This window comes from Eretmochelys imbricata, chromosome 2, assembly GCF_965152235.1.
Source record: "Eretmochelys imbricata isolate rEreImb1 chromosome 2, rEreImb1.hap1, whole genome shotgun sequence".
In the NCBI taxonomy this organism is placed as follows: domain Eukaryota; kingdom Metazoa; phylum Chordata; order Testudines; family Cheloniidae; genus Eretmochelys; species Eretmochelys imbricata.
In genome coordinates, this window is record NC_135573.1 from 144,841,240 (window position 1) to 144,862,196 (window position 20,957).

Below are 20,957 nucleotides of genomic sequence, written 5' to 3' on the forward strand. Positions count from 1 at the left end.
AACACTAGGGGCCACTGGTCACACATAGAAGATGCTGTTGGGAGGGAGCTAGAGGTTTCCTGGTAGCTGCAGTTCTCAGCACACCCTGAGGGAAGGAGACAGCAGCATGCAGGAAACTCCACATAAGCCTGGGACCAAGCATCAGGCTGTTTCACCCTCTGGGTCCCTGGACTCTGAAGTGTAAGAGGGTGAGTATCTGGGCAAGGGTGGGCCATGTCTGGACTCTGCAGGGTGGAGGAGGTATGGTTGTTTGGACAGGGAGGGGCCTGTGGCTGGGCTCTGGGGGGGGAGGGTTGTGGGTATCTGGGCAAGGGGGGGCTCCACGGATGGGCTCTGGGAAGAGGAGGTGTGGGTATCTGAGCAGGGGGAGCTCCATGGATGGGCTCTGAGGGATATGGGGTTCAAGTGTATTGGCTGGGGTGGGGCCAGCTGGGCTCTAGGGGAGAAAGAGGGCAGAGAAACAGGAACTGGTTGTCATAGGGGTTTCTTTAACTCTCTACTCCTGGGGGAATCTTTTTGTGTATCTGTATTGTTACAGACATACTTGCTGATAGGTATTTTGAAATAAATTACTAAAATAAATGAAACTGACATGATTATGTGTCAAGTATCAGAGGGGTAGCTATGTTAGTCTGGATCTGTAAAAGTGGCAAAGAGTCCTTTGGCACCTTATAGATTAACAGACGTATTGGAGCATAAGCTTTTGTGGGTGAATACCCACTTCATCGGATGCATGTAGTAGAAATTTCCAGAGGCAGGTATAAATATGCAAGCAAAAATCAGGCTAGGGATAACAAGGTTAGTTCAATCAGGGAGGATGAGGCCCTCTTCTAGCAGTTGAGGTGTGAACACCAAGATCAGCCACACCATCACTGGCTCATTCACCTGCATGTCCACCAATGTAATCAACGCCATCATGTGCCAGCAATGCCCCTCTGCTGTGTACATCGGATCTAATGGAGTACTACTGATTGCAGTAGCAGGTTGTCAACCATTTATGACAGGTTGTCAACTAGTGATAGGGAGGGATGAAACATTGCCATTGAGTTTCACAGATATTTGCTGACAGCAGAGGAATGGTGACACTCAGGAATTTTCACTTCCTTTCCAGGCTCTGGATGGGAGTGTACTCTTGTAGTGATAACCCTTTTCCTGTCCCCATTCTCCCTCTTCTTCACTCCTGGCTCCTCATCACTGTCTCATTCTCCTTGCTTATGCAGTCCCAGTCTCCACGCCTCAGGCTTCTCACCCTAACCCCGTTCTTTTTCCCCGCCAGTCCTAGTTTCCTTCTTTGGGCTTAGTGACTAACTCCCATTCTTCCCCACCCCCACTTCCATCCATCAAACCCTTTTCAGGTTCACTGTCTTATCTATCTGCAGGATTGATTACATATACCTCTATGGCTCACATTGCCATAATATCACCCATTTCTGCTTCTGCTGTACCTTGTTGGAGTGTAAAGAAATACCGCAACTCCTAGCAAGGGTTTTTTCTCTATCAATTTGAGACTATGTTTAAGATACTAAATTAGATTTAAATTCAAGCATGCCCATTTTATAAATGAAGCCTATTCCCAAGTCTACTTGATCTATTAATGAATTAATATTAACAACCTGTGATGAGGTATACAAACTTTGCACTGGAAAAGAAGAGGTTAACAGCAGCCCTGGGCCCAGGTGACCACACCCTGCCTCACCTGCAAAGCCTGCACAAGCTGGAGGCGGAGCTTAAAAAGAGAAGCAGAGCAGCTCAGAAGTAGGCAGATAGAGGCAGGGAGCAGATCTATGCTCTTGGAAAGGAGCACTCCAGGAGCGCTTGCTGCCTGGGGCTTGGAGATACTGACTTGACCAAGGCTGAACAGCAGGATCTGGTTACTTTTGAAGCCCAGGAACTTTAATTTTGTGTTCAGTTCTGTATTCTTTCCTGTGGAAAGAGTGTACACTGGTAGGAAATGATCCAGTGAGCAACTATATAGTACCCTAAAGTGCAAGTCTTATCTGCCTATGATTGGACCCTGGATCAGAGCCCAGTGGAAAGAGTAGGGTCTGGGCTTCCCTACCAATCCGTAAGGAGGGGATAATGACAGAAATCTGTCCTGCTGCAATGAAGGTAAGTGGGGAAGATCCTGAAGATGCAAGGGTCCAGAGCCTAAGACTCCAGCCCAAGAGGGGAAAGCTCTGAAGCTCCTTGCTGACTTATGAAGATTTCCATGTCATTGAACTCTTTATGTATACCCCAAAAGGAGTGGCCTTGAACATGTGACCCATCCAGAGGGCTGAGTCTCTAAAAGGATAGACCCCCACATGGCAGATATATAGTGAGAAAGGGGAATGCCCAGGAGGAAGATAACCTGCCACACCCTGTCCGGACCCCTCAGTGACACTGCTGGTGAATGTTCCCCTTTACACAGTCACAATAAAAACTATATTTGAAATACCCTATTAACTTGACAATGCACCTTTAACCAATGTTTTATTTCAGAGGACTTCCAAATAAACAGCTTTTAATATAATCAACTTGTTCACATGCAGACTTCACATATAAAAAACCCAGCATTCTCAGATCAAATGTTTAAAGAGTTGAAATGATAAAATACTCATGTTCCTCCAGGTACATATAATGAACTCCTAAAATGCTCCTGTTATTACACAGATTTCCACAAGATTCATTAATCACTTTGCATTATCACAGTGTCTTAAGAAGGCTGTTCCTCACTGCCATTCTTAATCATTCATTTAATCAACAGGTTGTCTATAAGACTAAAACATTCAAAAGCATAGTCCAGACTATTACTATCTAAGACAACTTCTGTGCTGATAAGTACTGAAAATTGCAGGATAATTGCAATCACCTTTTCTGTAGAACACAAAAATTGTAGGTAAAATTATATATTTTATAGATATAAAAATAATCTGAAATAATATTTATCTACATCACATTATGTAATACTTAATATTTATACAGTATTTTTGCCTTCAAAACGTTGTGCAAACATTGTGGATGCAATTATGGCTTTAATTCATAGCTCATATTGGGGATGGTTCAGATGCTCACTGCCACAGGGTCTCTCAGGAGACACTAACAAAATTAATCGCAATGTGCCCTGGTGATTCAGGAGAGCAGCTCCTGCTCCATCTTGTTGCAGTGCACAGCTGCAGTTCTGCTCCATAATGGACCATCCCTGCCGGCTGGTGCAAAGGAAGAACATGGCAATGGCTTTGCTGCCCCTCACACTCTTTAAAGAGGCTAGTGCCACTGGCTACCACTACTGCCAGGGGTCATAAGAGGGAAAAGTCTCTGTGTGCCCTCTCCCCAGCTTTTGCACCTTTCTGCTGGCTTTAATTAAGTATCACCCCAGTGAGGTAATTAATTATGTATTAGTCTTCAATTGCCTTTCTGCTGTGTTCCTTTTCCACCAGGGCCTCAAGAACGGCTGTAGGGTGGTACTGAGGCTCCGAAGTAGCTATGCAGCACTAGTGTGGAGATACAGAGCTTGCTTCCCACAGATAACCTGGGATCAGGTTTGAAATAGGCTTTACACCCTTTTCCGTGCAGAGCAAACTACCACTCCCCAGCAAGGTGACATGAGAGAGGATCTTGGTGAAGAGAATCTTAGGGAGATTTCCTTTGACAGCAGCTTCCTGAGGCTTCAGCACAGGAGGAGATTATTTGTGTCAGTTTATTTTATGGTGCACTTACATTTTCACTTTTTGTAGTGATTTTTATATGGAAAATGCATAGCTATAGTATGGATGGTGTCAGAGAGAGGCTGGAATTTTTGGCAGGTGGGTAGGCAACAGTTAGGACTTTTTGCTGTTGGGTTTGTGGGATAAGTCCTGTAGCTGAATGCTAAAATGCTAAATAATTAACAACATTGACTGTTAACAATATTTCGGCTGTGTCTACATTGGTGCACATACTTGGTTAGGTGGTTGTGCATGTTCCCTATACCTGTGTCTAGTGCCAATTTATAACCCTGTGTATAGCTGCAGCTACACTGCTGCTATTATTTTGCTATGTTAGCGGTATCATTTCAGGTGTGGTGCCCCATGTAGAAGAGAGAGAGAGCCTGGAACAAGGAGCCTGGTGCAAGGCTGAGGCCTGAATCAAAGTCAGCAACAATTATGCTATGAGCAAACTCAGGCCCTGTTAAAAAGCAGATGCTTGCTTTCAATTGCACTGTCTGATACATTAACTTGGCACAAGTACTGCTAGCATTGCTAAAACACATCTGTCATAAATATAAAGGGAAGGGTAAACACCTTTAAAATCCTTTCTGGCCAGAGAAAAAACCCTTTCACCTGTAAAGGATTAAGAAGCTAGGATAACCTCGCTGGCACGTGACCAATGAGGAGACAAGATACTTTCAAAAGCTGGGGGGGAGGGAGAAACAAAGCCCCTCTCTCTCTCTCTCTCTCTCTCTGTGATGCTTTTGCCAAGGACAGAACAGGAATGGAGTCTTAGAACTTAGTAAGTAATCTAGCTAGATATGCGTTAGATTCTGATTTCTTTAAATGGCTGATAAAATAAGCTGTGCTGAATGGAATGGATATTCCTGTTTTTGTGTCTTTTTGTAACTTAAGGTTTTGCCTAGAGGGATTCTCTATGTTTTGAACCTAATTACCCTGTAAGGTATTTACCATCCTGATTTTATAGAGGTGATTCTTTTTACTTTTTCTTCTATTAAAATTCTTCTTTTAAGAAACTGAATGATTTTTCATTGTTCTTAAGATCCAAGGGTTTGGGTCTGTGGTCACCTAAGCAAATTGGTGAGGATTTTTATCAAACCTTCCCCAGGAAAGGGGGTGTAGGGTTTGGGAGGATTTTTGGAGGGAAAGACATTTCCAAGCAGGCTCTTTCCAAATTATATCCCTGTTAGATGTTTGGTGGTGGCAGCGGTAAGTCCAAGGACAAAAGGTAAAATAGTTTGTACCTTGGGGAAGTTTTAACCTAATCTGGTAAAAGTAAGCTTGTGGGGACCTGCATGAAAACCTCCTATCTGTACCCTAGAGTTCAGAGTGGGGAAGGAACCTTGACAACACCAAATATGGAAACATATTCTAGCAGGCTAGCAAAAGTACACCCCAACCTAGCACAAGCATTCAACTACCTGAAGGGGGGTTCCAAAGAGGATGGGGCTAGGCTGTTCTCAGTGGTGGCAGATGACAGAACAAGAAGCAATGGTCTCAAGCTGCAGTGGGGGAGGTCGAGGTTGGATATTAGGAAACACTATTTCACTAGGAGGGTTGTGAAGCACTGGAATGGATTACCTAGGGAGGTGGTGGAATCTCCATCCTTAGAGGTTTTCAAGGCCCGGCTTGACAAAGCCTTGGCTGGGATGATTTAGTTGGTGTTCGTCCTGCTTGGAGCGGGGATTGGACTAGGTGACCTCCGGAGGTCTCTTCCAACCCTAATATTCTATGATTCTATGATACTAAGATGCTTTGACAGACCCTGAACTTCAGAAAAGCAGATTTTTGACTCCCTCAGGAAACTGATGGGTGGGATCCCCTGGGAGGCTAATATGAGGGGGAAAGGAGTCCAGGAGAGAGAGCTGTATTTTAAAGACACCTTATTGAGGGCACTAGAATAAACCATCCCAACGTGCAGAAGGAATAACAAAAATGGCAGGCAACCAGCTTGGCTTAATAGTGAAATCCTTGCTGATCTTAAACACAAAAAAGAAGCTTACAAGAAGTGGAAGATTATAAAAATATTGCTGGAGCATGTAGGGTTGTAATCAGAAAGGCCAAAACACAACTGGAGTTGAAGCAAGCAAGGGATGTGAAGGGTAACAAGAAGGGTTTCTACAGGTATGTTAACAACAAGAAGAAGGTCAGGGAAAGTGTGGGACCCTTACTGACTGGAGGAGGCAACCTAGTGACAGATGATGTGGGAAAAGTTGAAGTACTCAAGGCTTGTTTTTTTTTTTGCCTTTGTCTTCAGAGATAAGGTCAGCTTTCAGACTGCTGCACTAGGCAGCACAGTAAGGTGAGCAGGCCTCAGTGGTGAAAGAATATATTAAGGACTATTTAGAAAAGCTGGACATGCACAAGTCATAGAATCATAGAATATCAGGGTTGGAAGGGACCTCAGGAGGTCATCTAGTCCAACCCCCTGCTCAAAAGCAGGACCCATCCCCAATTAAATCATCCCAGCCAGGGCTTTGTCAAGCCTGACCTTAAAAACTTCTAAGGAAGGAGATTCCACCACTTCCCTAGGCAATGCATTCCAGTGTTTCACCACCCTCTTAGTGAAAAAGTTTTTCCTAATATTCAACCTAAACCTCCCCCACTGCAACTTGAGACCATTACTCCTTGTCCTGTCCTCTTCTACCACTGAGAATAGTCTAGAACCATCCTCTCTGGAACTACCTCTCAGGTAGTTGAAAGCAGCTAACAAATCCCCCCTCATTCTTCTCTTCCGTAGACTAAACAATCCCAGTTCCCTCAGCCTCTCCTCATAAGTCATGTGTTCCAGACCCCTAATCATTTTTGTTGCCCTTCGCTGGACTCTCTCCAATTTATCCACATCCTTCTTGTAGTGTGGGGCCCAAAACTGGACACAGTACTCCAGATGAGGCCTCACCAATGTCGAATAGAGGGGAACGATCACATCCCTCGATCTGCTCGATATACCCCTACTTATATATCCCAAAATGCCATTGACCTTCATATCCAGCTTCTCGTCCACTGTCACCCCTAGGTCCTTTTCCGCAGAACTGCTGCCTAGCCATTCGGTCCCTAGTCTGTAGCTGTGCATTGGGTTCTTCCGTCCCAAGTGCAGGACCCTGCACTTATCCTTATTGAACCTCATCAGATTTCTTTTGGCGCAATCCTCCAATTTGTCTAGGTCCCTCTGTATCCTATCCCTGCCCTCCAGCGTATCTACCACTCCTCCCGGTTTAGTATCATCCGTAAATTTGCTGAGAGTGCAATCCACACCATCCTCCAGATCATTTATGAAGATATTGAACAAAACCGGCCCCAGGACTGACCCCTGGGGCACTCCACTTGACACCGGCTGCCAACTAGACATGGAGCCATTGATCACTACCCGTTGAGCCCGACAATCTAGCCAACTTTCTACCCACTTTATAGTGCATTCATCCAGCCCATACTTTTTTAACTTGCTGACAAGAATACTGTGGGAGACAGTGTCAAAAGCTTTGCTAAAGTCAAGATACAATAGATCCACTGCTTTCCCTTCATCCACAGAACCAGTAATCTCATCATAGAAGGCGATTAGATTAGTCAGGCATGACCTTCCCTTGGTGAATCCATGCTGACTGTTCCTGATCACTTTCCTCTCATATAAGTGCTTCAGGATTTATTCTTTGAGGACCTGCTCTATGATTTTTCCGGGGACTGAAGTGAGGCTGATTGGCCTGTAGTTCCCATGATCCTCCTTCTTCCCTTTTTTAAAGATTGGCACTACATTAGCCTTTTTCCAGTCATCCGGGACTTCCCCCGTTCGCCACGAGTTTTCAAAGATAATGGCCAATGGCTCTGCAATCACAGCCGCCAGTTCCTTTAGCACTCTCGGGTGCAACTCGTCCGGCCCCATGGACTTGTGCATGTCCAACTTTTCTAAATAGTCCCTAACCACCTCTTTCTCCACAGAGGGCTGGCCATCTATTCCCCATGTTGTGATGCCCAGCACAGCAGTCCGTGGGGCTGGATGCAATGCATCCAAGGGTGCTGAGGGGCTGATGTGATTGCAGAGCCATTGGCCATTATCTTTTGTCACTGACCCAGACCAGTGGGGTACAGGAGTCTGGTAGAAGGCAAATATATTTGAAGAACAGTTTTCTGTTCCCTGAGTGACCAGAGCAGGGGCTGCCAGGAACCTGCCAGAACCAATGAAGACAGGCAAGCTAATCAAGACACCTGGACCCAATTAAGAACTTTCTAGATTCAATTATGGCAGGCAGTCTAATCAGGACACCTGCTTTTAAAAGGATCTCCCATCAGTTAGTAGGGGGGCATGCCAGGAGCAGGAAGTGAGAAGGTCTGCTGCTGGAGGAGTGAAGAGTTCAAGCATGATCAGGCTTCAGGAGGAAGATCCTGCAGTGAGGATAAAGAAGGTGCTGGGGGAGAGGCAATGGGGAAGTAGCCCAGGGAGTTGTAGCTGTCATGCAGCTGATACAGGAAACATTGTGGACAGCTGCTATCCACAGGGCCCTGGGCTGGAACCTGGTGTAGAGGGCAGGCCCGGGTTCCCCTCCATCCCCCCAACTGCTGATCGGACACAGAAGGGGTTGAACCTGGTCTGTGAGAAACACCAGAAGGGAAGGTCTAAATTGAAAAGGGATCTGCCCTGTCCCCAACCCACTAGGTGGGACACAGAGACTGCGGGAATTGTTCTCCATTTTCCCCATGTTGGCCAGTGATGAGGTTAGCTGAGTGGATGGCAGGTTTGAGCCACTAGCAAGAGTGGCCAAACTGAGGACTGCCGTGAATCTCTGAGGCCAGCAAATCCGCCAATAAGCGCAGGACCCACCTAGGCAGAGGAGGAACTTTGTCACACTTTGAAAACTCATGGTGATCAGGGGAGATCCCAGATAACTGGAAAAAGGCAAATATAGTGCCCACCTTTTAAAAGGGGGAAGAAGGAGAATCTGGGAAACTACAGACCAGTCAGCCTCACTTCAGTCCCTGGAAAAATCATGGAGCAGGTCCTCAAGGAATCCATTTTGAAGCACTTGGAGGAGAGAAGGTGATCAGGAACAGTCAGCATGCATTCACCAAGGACAAGTCATGCCTGACCAACCTGATTGCCTTCTACGATGAGATAACTGGCTCTGTGGATATGGAGAAAGTAGTGGACGTGATATACCTTGACTTTAGCCAAGCTTTTGATATGTTCTCCTACAGTATTCTTGCCAACAAGTTGAAGTATGGATTGGATGAATGGACTATAATGTGGATAGAAAGCTGGCTAGATCATCAAGCTCAGTGGGTAGTGATCAACGGCTTGGTGTCTAGTTGATCCTGGGGCCAGTTTTGTTCAACATCTTCATTAGTCATCTGGATAATGAGATGGATTGCACCCTCAGCAAGTTTGCGAATGACTATATGATGTGGGGAAGAGGTAGATACGCTGGAGGGTAGGGATAGGATCCAGAGTAACTAGGGAAATTGGAGGATTGGGCCAAAAGAAATCTGAGGTCCAACAAGGACAAGTGCAGAGTCCTTCACTTAGGATGGAAGAATCCCATGCACTGCTACAGGCTGGAGACTGACTAGCTAAGCAGCAGTTCTGCAGAAAAGGACCTGGGGATTACAGGGGATAGCCATGTGTCTTGGATGGTTTAGACACAACAAATCCTGCATCTTGGCAGGGGGTTAGACTAGATTACCCTCACAGTCCCTTCTAACATTTGGTTCTATGATTGTATGCTAATGGTGACTCCTCTACATATTGCTGAATAGAGTGATTTGGTCAGCTATGAAGGTGAACCGAGAAGACCAGGCATCTAGTCTTGGAGCAGGGTCTACGTTCACCTGTATTGATCGAAAGTTTGCAGTGGAAAACTGTTCTGATGTGTTCAATGAAGCTTGCAACTGCTGGTAAAAATGGGGGATAGTGACCTTTATACATTGGGTAAAGTTCAGGCAGAAAAGTGGTCAGTGCATTGTGGGAATGGGGGTGGGGGATTATCGAAGCCTGGTACACACCCCTTGCCCCCATCCACATTGCACAGTGGCATGGATACAGAGCTATGTCACAGCCCAAGCTGAGTACTTACCCATATCCTTCAGGCATGCTAGCTTACCTGCATACTCACCTTCGGACATGTGCTTCTGTGGTTTAGATGTGGACAACAGGGGGGGTTATGGTGGCCATATGCATGGACGTGTGTACAGTCACAGTGTAAACAAAGCCCTAAACTGTCATCCTCAAATTTCACTGTTAACACTTCATAGATCATACCTCTTTCAGAACTATTGTTTCAGGCTGTTTGCAGGGTCAGGCACTTGGTCTGCACACTCCATGAACAGTCCCATTGATTTCCATGGATTTAGTCACTGAGTAATGTTCTATTCCAGGAGTGGCCAAACTTACTAACCCTCTGAGCTGCATACAACAATCTTCAGATGTTAAAGAGCCAGACATGACTGCTGGGGCTGAGAGCTTCAGTCCAGCTCCTGCTGAAGCCCCAAGATCCCCCTTCCCACTGGGCAGAAGCCTCTACCCCACCACCTCACTGCAATACAAAGGTTCCAAGCTTCCTGCCCCTAAGTCTGGTAGGTAGAGAATGGGGCGGGGAGGGTTCCGCGAGCCATACTTTAACTGTAAAAGAGCAGCATATGTCTTACAAGCCACGCAGTTTGGCCACCCCTATTCGATTCAGCGTGAGTAAGGGAAATGGAATACAGTCTGATTAAGCAGACCCAGGGGATGATTCTCTTTTTACACTGTTGTAAATCAGAAGAAACACTACTAGAATCAATAAAGGTACACAGTATTAGAATAGAATCTGCCCCAGATAGTGCTAGTGCTCAGAAGTCTAAAGGGGTAGATTTTTAAAGGAGTCTGAATTACAAGAGAGGAAGCTGAAAAAAGTCTGAAACCTCATTATTAAAATAAATGCTGGGTAATGAGGACACATTAAGAATTACAAATTTTAGGAAACTTCTTAGAAGTCTTCAGGCATAATTATTTTAATATATAGGCACTGGTGCTCCATATATCATATTAATAAATAAATCAGCAGCTTGAAGTTTAACAGAAATTATTCAATCCTCACTTTTAAAACTCCTTGTAAAGGCCTGAATGAAATGCAGAGTCTAATTAGCATACTGCAAAGTATTTCTACAACAATTTTTGGTGTAAACTCATCATGTATAATATTTGAGTAGCAGAAAATTTAGTGACCTGGAAAGTCGAGACAAGTATTGAAGACTAACTTTCATCAGCATTAACTGTGGGCATACTGAAGATGCAAGGTGGGTGAGATAATAGCCTTTATTGGATCAACTTCTGTTGGTCAAAGAGGGAAGATTTTGAGCTGCATATAGAATCATAAAGTATCAAGGTTGGAAGGGACCAATCCACAGCTAAATCATCCCAGCCAGGGCTTTGTCAAGCCTGACCTTAAAAACCTCTAAGAAGAAGATTCCACTGCCTCCCTAGGTAACCCATTCTAGTGCTTCACCACCCTCCAAGTGAAAAAGTTTTTCCTAATATCCAACCTAAAGTTTAGAAGTGTGGAAAAACAAGGGTGATATCATGATGGGAGTCTGCTATACACCACCAGACCAGGGGGATGAGGTGAACGAGGCTTTCTTCTGGCAACTAACGGAAGCTACTAGATCTCAGGCCCTGGTTCTCATGGGAGGTTTCAATCACCCTGATATCTGCTGGGAGAGCAATACAGCGATGCACAGACAATCCAGGAAGTTTTTGAGAAGTGTAGGGGACAATTCCCTGTTGCAAGTGCTGGAGGAACCAACAAGGGGCAGAGCTCCTCTTGACCTGCTGCTCACAAACCGGGAAGAATTAGTAGGGGAAGCAAAAGTGGATGGGAACCTGGGAGGCAGTGACCATGAGATGGTTGAGTTCAGGATCCTGACACAAGGAAGAAAGGAGAGCAGCAGAATTCGGACCCTGGACTTCAGAAAAGCAGACTTTGACAACCTCAGGGAACTGATGGGCAGGATCCCCTGGGAGAATAACATGAGGGGGAAAGGAGTCCAGGAGAGCTGGCTGTATTTTAAAGAATCCTTATTGAAGTTACAGGGACAAACCATTCCAATACATAGAAAGAATAGTAAATATGGCAGGCGACCAGCTTGGCTTAACAGTGAAATCCTTGCTGATCTTAAACACAAAAAAGAAGCTTACAAGAAGTGGAAGATTGGACAAATGACCAGGGAAGAGTATAAAAATATTGCTCAGGCATACAGGAGTGAAATCAGGAAGGCCAAATCACACCTGGAGTTGCAGCTAGCAAGAGATGTTAAGAGTAACAAGAAGGGTTTCTTCAGGTACGTTAGCAACAAGAAGAAACCAAGGAAAGTGTGGAACCCTTACTGAACGAGGGAGGCAACCTAGTGACAGAGGATGTGGAAAAAGGTAATGTACTCAATGCTTTTTTTTTGCCTCTGTCTTCACGAACAAGGTCAGCTCCCAGACTACTGCACTGGGCAGCACAGCATGGGGAGGAGGTGAACAGCCCTCTATGGAGAAAGAAGTGGTTCGGGACTATTTAGAAAAGCTGGGTGAGCACAAGTCCATGGGGCCGAAAGCGCTGCATCCGAGGGTGCTAAAGGAGTTGGCGGATGTGATTGCAGAGCCATTGGCCATTATATTTAAAAACTCATGGCAATCAGGGGAGGTCCCAGATGACAAGAAAAAGGCTAATGTAATGCCCATCTTTAAAAAAGGGAAGAAGGAGGATACTGGGAACTAAAGGCCAGTCAGCCTCACTTCAGTCCCTGGAAAAATCATGGAGCAGGTCCTCAAGGAATCAATTCTGAAGCACTTAGAGGAGAGGAAAGTGATCAGGAACAGTCAGCATGGATTCACCAAGGGCAAGTCATGCCTGACTAATCTAATTGCCTTCTATGATGAGATAACTGGCTCTGTGGATGAGGAGAAAGCAGTGGACGTGTTGTTCCTTCACTTTAGCAAAGCTTTTGACACGGTCTCCCACAATATTCTTGCCAGCATGTTAAAGAAGTATGGGCTGGATCAATGGTCTATAAGGTGGATAGAAAGCTGGCTAGATTGTTAGGCTCAACTGGTAGTGATCAATGACTCCATGTCTAGTTGGGAGCCTGTATCAAGTGGAGTGCCCCAAGGGTCAGTCCTGGGGCCGGTTTTGTTCAATATCTTCATTAATGATCTGGATGATGGTATGGATTGCACCCTCAGCAAGTTTGCAGATGACACTAAACTGGGAGGAGAAGTAGATACGCTGGAGGGTAGGGATAGGATACAGAGGGACCTAGACAAATTAGAGGATTGGGCCAAAAGAAATCTGAGGTTCAACAAGGACAAGTGCAGAGTCCTGCACTTAGGACAGAAGAATCCCATGCACTGCTACAGACTAAGGACCGAATGGCTAGGCAGCAGTTCTGCAGAAAAGGACTTAGGGGTTACAGTGGACAAGAAGCTGGATATGAGTCAAGAGTGTGCCCTTATTGCCAAGAAGGCTAACAACATTTTTGGCTGTATACGTAGGAACATTGCCAGCAGATCGAGGGACGTGATCGTTCCCCTCTATTCAACATTGGTGAGGCCTCATCCGGAGTACTGTGTCCAGTTTTGGGCCCCACACTACAAGAAGGATGCGGAAAAATTGGAAAGAGTCCAGCGGAGGGCAACAAAAATGATTAGGGACTGGAACACATGACTTATGAGGAGAAGATGAGGGAAGTGGGATTCTTTAGTCTGCAGAAGAGAAGAATGAGAGGGGATTTGATAGCTGCTTTCAACTACCTGAGAGGTGGTTCCAGAGAGGATGGTTCTAGACTATTCTCAGTGGTAGAAGAGGACAGGACAAGGAGTAATGGTCTCAAGTTGCAGTGGGGGAGGTTTAGGTTGGATATTAGGAAAAACTTTTGCACTAGGAGGGTGGTGAAACACTGGAATGCATTACCTAGGGAGGTGATGGAATCTTCTTCCTTTGAGGTTTTTAAGGTCAGGCTTGACAAAGCCCTGGCTGAGGTGAGTTAGTTGTGGATTGGTCCTGCTTTGAGCAGGGGCTTGGACTAGATGACCTCCCGAGGTCCCTTACAATCTTGATATTCTGTGATTCTCTGATATGCTCTAGTTCAGAAAGGAATTATTTACAGGAAGTTCTGTGGCCTGCATTATACAGGAGGTCACACTAGATGGCCACAATGGTCTCTGACTCTCCCCCTTGAGCTACAGCAGCAGCCCCTGCCTGCAGCTCACAGCTGTTTGTTGTTGCCTCTCCCCACAGCTGCAGCTCCCTGCTTAGCGGCTCCAGCAGCTTCTGTGCAGGGAGGGGGCTTGGCAGCACCATGTGACTGAGTCGTCCCAGCAAATTCTGTCAAAAATTGCGATGGAGGGCATGTGACCCCAAGTGCACCTCCACACATGATCTCTGGCTTCTGGGGAGGGAGGTCTTGGGTTTCAGCCCTGTATGGCACGCCTGACTGGTCTTGGGCTTTCAACAAGAGCAAGTCTGAAGCCCTGAGCCCAGGCAGGTGCCTCCCACGGGGTTGAAGCCCAAAGACCTCTCTCCCCACAGGGCTGAAGTCCCGAGCCTCAGCAGTCACACCCCGGCTCTAGAACTTATAAAGATTGTCATATGCAGCACGGAGGGTCAGTAAGTTTGGCCACCCGGCCATATGCAAAGAACAACCATATCTATTTCACCAGGATAATTATAGGAATGTCAGCCTGATATCAGTCCCAGGCAAGATAATGGAGCAGCTTGATAGCCAACTTTGTTAGTAAAGAATTATTGAAGGGTGATATGATTAATGCCAATCAACATGGTTTTATGGAAAATAGACCCTGTCAAATTAACTTGATATTCTTCTAATCTCATAAAAATTTGGTTGATAATGATAACTGTTATGATCTAATATACTTAGACTTCTGTAAGGCATTTGACATGATATGCAACATTTTGATTAAAAACCTAGAATGATGCAAAATTATCATGGCCCACATAAATGAATTAAAAACTGGATTAAAAGGGTCTCAAAATATAATTGTAAATGGAGAATAATCGAATAGGTGTGTTTATAGGGATCAGTTCTTGCCTTACACTAATTAACATTTTTTATTAATGACGTGGAAGACAACATAAAGTCATTGTTGATAAAGTTTGCAGATGACCCAAAAATTGGGGAAGTAGTAAATAATGAAGAGGACAGGTCAGTGATACAGAACAATCTAGATTGCATGGTAAATTTTGCTCAGGCAAACACTATGCATCTTAATAAAGACAAATGTAAATGTGTACATGTAGGAAAAAAAATATAGGCCATGACAATTATAAGATGGGGGACTCTATCCTGGGAAGCAATGACCCTGAAAAAGATTTGATGTCATGGTGGATAATCTGCTGAATAGGAGCCCCCAGTGTGACAATGTAAACAAGAGAGCTAATGCTAATAAACAGCGGAATCTCAAGAAGGAGTAGAAATGTTATTTTGCCTTTGTATTGGTCACTGGTGTGACCATTGCTAAAACAATGTGTCCAGCTCTGGTGCCACAATTCAAGGAGTATGTTAACAAATTAGTGATGAAACAAAAGAGCCACAAGAATGATTAAAGGGTCAGAAAACATGCCATATAGTGAGAGATTCAAGAAGCCCCAAATATTTAGCTTAACAGAAGAAAGGGGTGACTTGATCACAGTCTGCAAATACTACAAGGGAAAGAAATATTTGATAATGAGCACTTCAATCTCGCAGGCAAAGCTATAACAAGATCTAATGGTCTGAAGTTGAAGCTAGATAATTTCTGACTGGAAATAAGATGCAACTTTTTAACTATGAGGGAACTCACTGTGGGAACAATTTACCAAGGGTTGTGGTGGCTTGTCCATCACTATGAATTTTTAAATCAAGATTGGATGTTTTTCTAAAAGATATGCTGTAGTTCAGAAAGGAATTATTTTCAGAAAGATCTGTGGCCTGCGTTATACAGGAGGTCAGAGTAGGTGGCCACAATGGTCCCTTCTGGCCTTGGGATCTGTGAATCTCACAGTCTATTTAATCTGAATTACTTTTAGTTTAAGAGAAACAGAAAAACAAGAACAAATAAATGTAGTCTCCATGAGAGAGTACTGAGTATGTCTCTTATGTAAAGTGCTGTCTTACAAAACAGCAACAGCCCACATAGACAGGAAAATTCTCTAGAAAATTTACAGCTGTTGTACCGAGGAATCAAAGTCATAATGGTTACGTGGGCTATGTCTACACTATGAGCTGAGGATGTGATCTTCTAGCTTGCATAGACATACTTATGCTAGCTCTCATTGAGCTAATACACTGAAGATAGTAGTGTAGTAGGGCAGTGGTCTGAGTATATATCCAGGAGTTCAGGCGGGTTTGTACTTGGCATGGCTAGTCTGTAACCCGGCTCGCTGCTGCCTGGACTACCGCAGCTACACTATTTTTAGCATGCTAGCTTGATGAGAGCTAGCATAGATATGTCTACACAAACTGGGAATCACTGTTTATTTAAAAGATTTAATTACATATGCCTTCTCTTCAACTGTGGTTTCCCACCCTATTTTTGTCTGCATATAGCTTCCTGCTAATCTGTCTGATGCTGTGTTATAAGCAGCATAACTAATACTTTTTACTGAATGTCTTCTGTGAAAATTAATTAAACTAATTAAGAACCATTTCAACCATCTCTTCGGTAACTCTTATGCAGCAAACATATTAGGGATGGCTCAGTATATTTAGAAGCAGACATGTTCATAATGTGTACTACTTTGGTATACTGTGTACTTCTGTAATACTAATGTGTACTACAACCAAATACTGTAGGCTTGCTTATTCTTTCCTGCAAAATCAAAGTAAGGTCTTTGCCATAATGTTGCAAATGCTCTATGCCAAAGTTTGCCAAACACAAAACTCCAGCACAGGTATTTCTTAAATGACAATTTTGAATTAGATTTGACATACTTAAGACATAGAAATAACAGAATAATTATATTGCTATAGCCATGCCGGTATAACTCCTTTGTGTGGACACTCTATTCAGGAAAAAAGGTGACTTCATGAGTAGAGTAATTACTCCAAAAATAAAGTCACTTTTTTATCCCAGAATAGGGTTGTCTGTATGGGGGACTTATACCACCAAAGCTGTAACAGATTCATTATAATGCTATAACAATGTCATTCAGTTTCCCTGTGCAGACAAGCAGTCAGACCAGGTTTAACAAAAGAATTAGATGAAAAAACACACAGAGTAAATAACTCACAGTATATATTTCCCAGGGTTTTAATACAAAATTGAAGGAAAGAAGGGGGTAAAAGATGTTGTTCAAGAGGCAGTGGGACTAGTGACATACTTCATGGAGGTATGGTCAACCTGTTCACTCGTTGCTAAGATAACTCCTGCTGTTCCCTTCACTCAGAAGGGGATGGTGTCTGAGTTTGGAAGGAGAAGGCTTCCTGACTGGAAATGTTTTGGGATATTTTTCATGGCAGTTTATTGCAATCTTTCCAAATTTTTTCCTAACACCCGTGTTTATTTATCTATACTGATTACAAGAGAGGCAGTGAAGTGTACTGGAAAGCACTTTCTGTATCAAATGACTGGAAGATGCCAATTTTTAAAAAAGGCTCCAGAGATGATACTGGCAATTATAGGATGGTAAGCCTAACCTTAGTACCAGGCAAATTGGTTGAAATTATCAGACACATAGATTAACACAATATGTTGGGGAATAGTCAATATGGCTTTTGTGAAGGGAAATCATGCCACCCCAATCCATTCAAATTCTTAGAGGGTGTCAACAAGCATGTGGACAAGGGTGATCCAGTATATTTGTGTACTTGGCCTTTCATAAAGTCTTTGAGAAGGTCCCACACTAAAAGCTGTTAAGCAAAGTAAGAAGTTGTGGGATAAGTGGGAAGATCTTCTCATGCATCATGGATAAAAGATAGAAAACAAAGGGTAAGAATAAATGGTTGGTATTCGTAATGGAGAGAAGTGAATAGTGGAATCCTCCAAGGATCTATACTGGGACCTGTGCTTTTCAACATATTCATAAATAATCTGGAAAAAAGGGCAACAGTCAAATGGCAAAGTTCACAGACAGTACTAAATTACTTAAGACAGTTAAGTCGAAAGTTGATTGCCAAGAGCTACAAAGTTAAACCAGGGTGAATGGTCAAGAAAATGGCAGATGAAATTCAATGTTGATAAATGCACAGTAATGCACGCTGGAAAAAGTAATCCCAACTATACATACAAAATGAGGGGGTCTAAATTGCCACTCAAGAAAGAGATCTTGGAGTCATTGTGGATAGTTCTCTGAAAACATCTGCTCAACGTTCAACAGCAGTCAAAAAAGCTAAGAGAATGTTAGGAACCACTGGGAAAGAGAGATACTAACACAGAAAATATCATAATGTCACTATATAAACAAATCAATGATATGCCCACATCTTGAGTACTTTGTGCAGTTCTACTCACCCCATATCAAAAAAGATATACTAAAATTGGACAAAGTACAAAAAAGGGCAACAAAAATTATAAGGGGTATGGAACCCCTTCCATATGAGGACAGATTTAAAAGACTGGGACTGTTCACCTTAGAAAAGAGAGAACTAAGGTGAGTAATGGTAGAGATCTATAAAATCATAAATGATGGGGACAAAGTGAATAGGAAAGTGTTATTTACCCCCACACATAGCAAAAGAACCAGGGGTCACCCAAAGAAATTAATAGGCAGCTAGTTTAAAACAAACAAAAGGAAGTACTTCATAATGCACAGTCAACCTTTTGAACTTGTCTCCAGGGGATTCATAAAGTATTAAGTTCATGGAGGATAGGTTCATCAATGGCTATTAGCCAAGATGATCTGGGATGTAAACTCATGCTCTTGGTGTCACTAAACCTCTGACTGCCAGAAGCTGGGACTGGATGTCCAGGGATGGATCACTTGATAATTGTCCTGTTCTGTTCATTCCCTTTGAAGCACCTGGCATTGGCCACTGTCAGAAGACAGGGTACTGAGCTAGATGGACCATTGGTCTGAACCAGTATGGCCATTCTTATGTTCATTTAGGACTAGGAGTCAGAAGTCCTGAGCTCCATTCCTATCACTATCGCTCCCTTGCTGTGTGACTGTTGGCAATTCAGATAATCTCTCTGTGCCTCAGTTTTCCCATTATTAAAGTGGGAATAAAAATAGTTACCTACTTCACAGGGGTTGTATGTGGCTTTATTAATATTTATAAAGCACCTTAAGATCCTTGGATGAGAACTACTATAGAAATGCAAAGTATTATAATAAGTACTATTGAAATTATGGTACTTAATGCTGTTTGATACATAAAGACTTAGTGTCTCATTTATAGTTGTTAAACATGGTTATTGCTGCTAGCTTTACAAAAGCTGTTCTTTTTAGTTAATGTACTGTATCACATTATGTGATTTCTTTGTCAATCATTCCTCTGAGGCAAATATATGTTTATGTTAATTCTATAAGAGGATATTTAATGATTTCACTCAGCTAATTATATTCTGTGAGAGATGAGCTCCTCTTGATGCTATGAAGCAGCTATTATTATAGTTATAAAAAGTGTTATAAAAGCTAATTAAGGAATTGCCATTCCAGATGATATTGCACTGGCAGTGGCCAATACCTGATGCTTCCTAAATATTAGTTTCCAGGGCTGTGCAAACTGTTCAGGATTTGATTTATGTATGGATCAGAAGCCAAACTGTGCCGTTCATTTGTCAGGAGCTGTCAGAATTTTAAGGTCTAAGATTCTTAAGGCAGAAGCCTCTGGCCCAAAAGAACCTCTTTCAACCTAGACCCTAGGACTTTCCTCATTTTATTTCTGGTGTCTTTCAGAGATATTTGAACTACAAATACACTTTACAAGGTTCTAAATTTATTTTCATTTATATGTCAGCTCTGGATGAAATACACTGAGAGGTAGTGAGGCTGAGTAGACAGGCTGTCAACAGTGCTACAGTCCACCAAGCCAGCTGCTTCTGCTACCTCTGAAGTGTAGGAAAGCATCCGGGTCTCCTCTGAACATCTTTTTTGTTTGTTTATTGCGGATGACTTTGAATCTCCCCCCGCCCCCCAGCCTATGAATCCCAGGAGGAAGGGGAATGGAAATTCCACAGAGGAGCTGTCCAATACAACCCTCTCTCAGGAGAATACAAACAAAGGCTAGTTCATATTCCCTGAAGCAATATTAACAAAGGACATAAATATCAGAGCAGATATCCTCCACCTAAAGAGGGAGAAGTGATAGGAGAAATTCTTCCCCTGCTCCCCCAGCTCCCAAAACTCTGCAGAATCTCATCTTGGGCCCCCATGTAGGTGCTTTCACAGGGAGTTGGGGGCTGATGCTTCAGATAAGGCCTCTCCACCTCCCACAAGTCCCAAGTGAGAGTCACCTACAGAGCATCCAGTCTGCTCACGCAAGCAGAAGGGAAGAGCTCAACTATAAAAGCTGCAGTATGAGATCTGGCCATTGGTGTATTCATTCTAGTGTCCTGTCTCTGGAACTGGATAATGGCAGATGTTTCTGCAGATTAGAAAAACAAAACAAAAACACCTCCATAAACACTTGGCTATGAACTTTTGTGGCAGGAAAAATTCTTTCCTTGACCCCTGCAGGTAATCATTTGATTGCCCTTATCTTAGCATTGCCTTACTGCAAATGAGATTGTTTCTTAATAAAATTAACTCACTCTTTAAAAATCCACCTACTGCAATCAATTTCATGACTTCCTGAGGCAGGGAATTCCACAGACTGACTCTGCACTGTGTAAGGTAATTTTATCTTTTTCTAAACTGATCATTCATTTTTGTCATTGAGTCACCCCTTGTCCTTGTATGATGGGACAGGATACATACAATATATTTTTGTGCTGTTTACTCCTAATGCACTCAAACAATCTCCCTACCTTTCTCAGCTAATCCTGTTTATTACTGCTCATTTTTATTCAGTTATAGTAGCACCTATAGGCCCCAATTGGGTTGGGACCCCTTTGTGCAAGATGCAGTCCAAACACAGAAAAAAGATAATCCCAATGTTACGAGTCTCCTTGCTCCTGGGTAAGAGTTCCTCTTCATAAAGCAGTTGTGCTTGAGACAAAAATTAGTTACTCAAGTATCCAGAAAGGAATTTTAAAAATATACTATTTTTGTGAAGTTTGCACAAATGTTTCTCATCTCTCTTTGCATGGAAAACTTTCTGCAAATCTCTATCTTCACTTGGCCCAATTCATCATTGCATTCTAATCCCATGGTCTTAAAA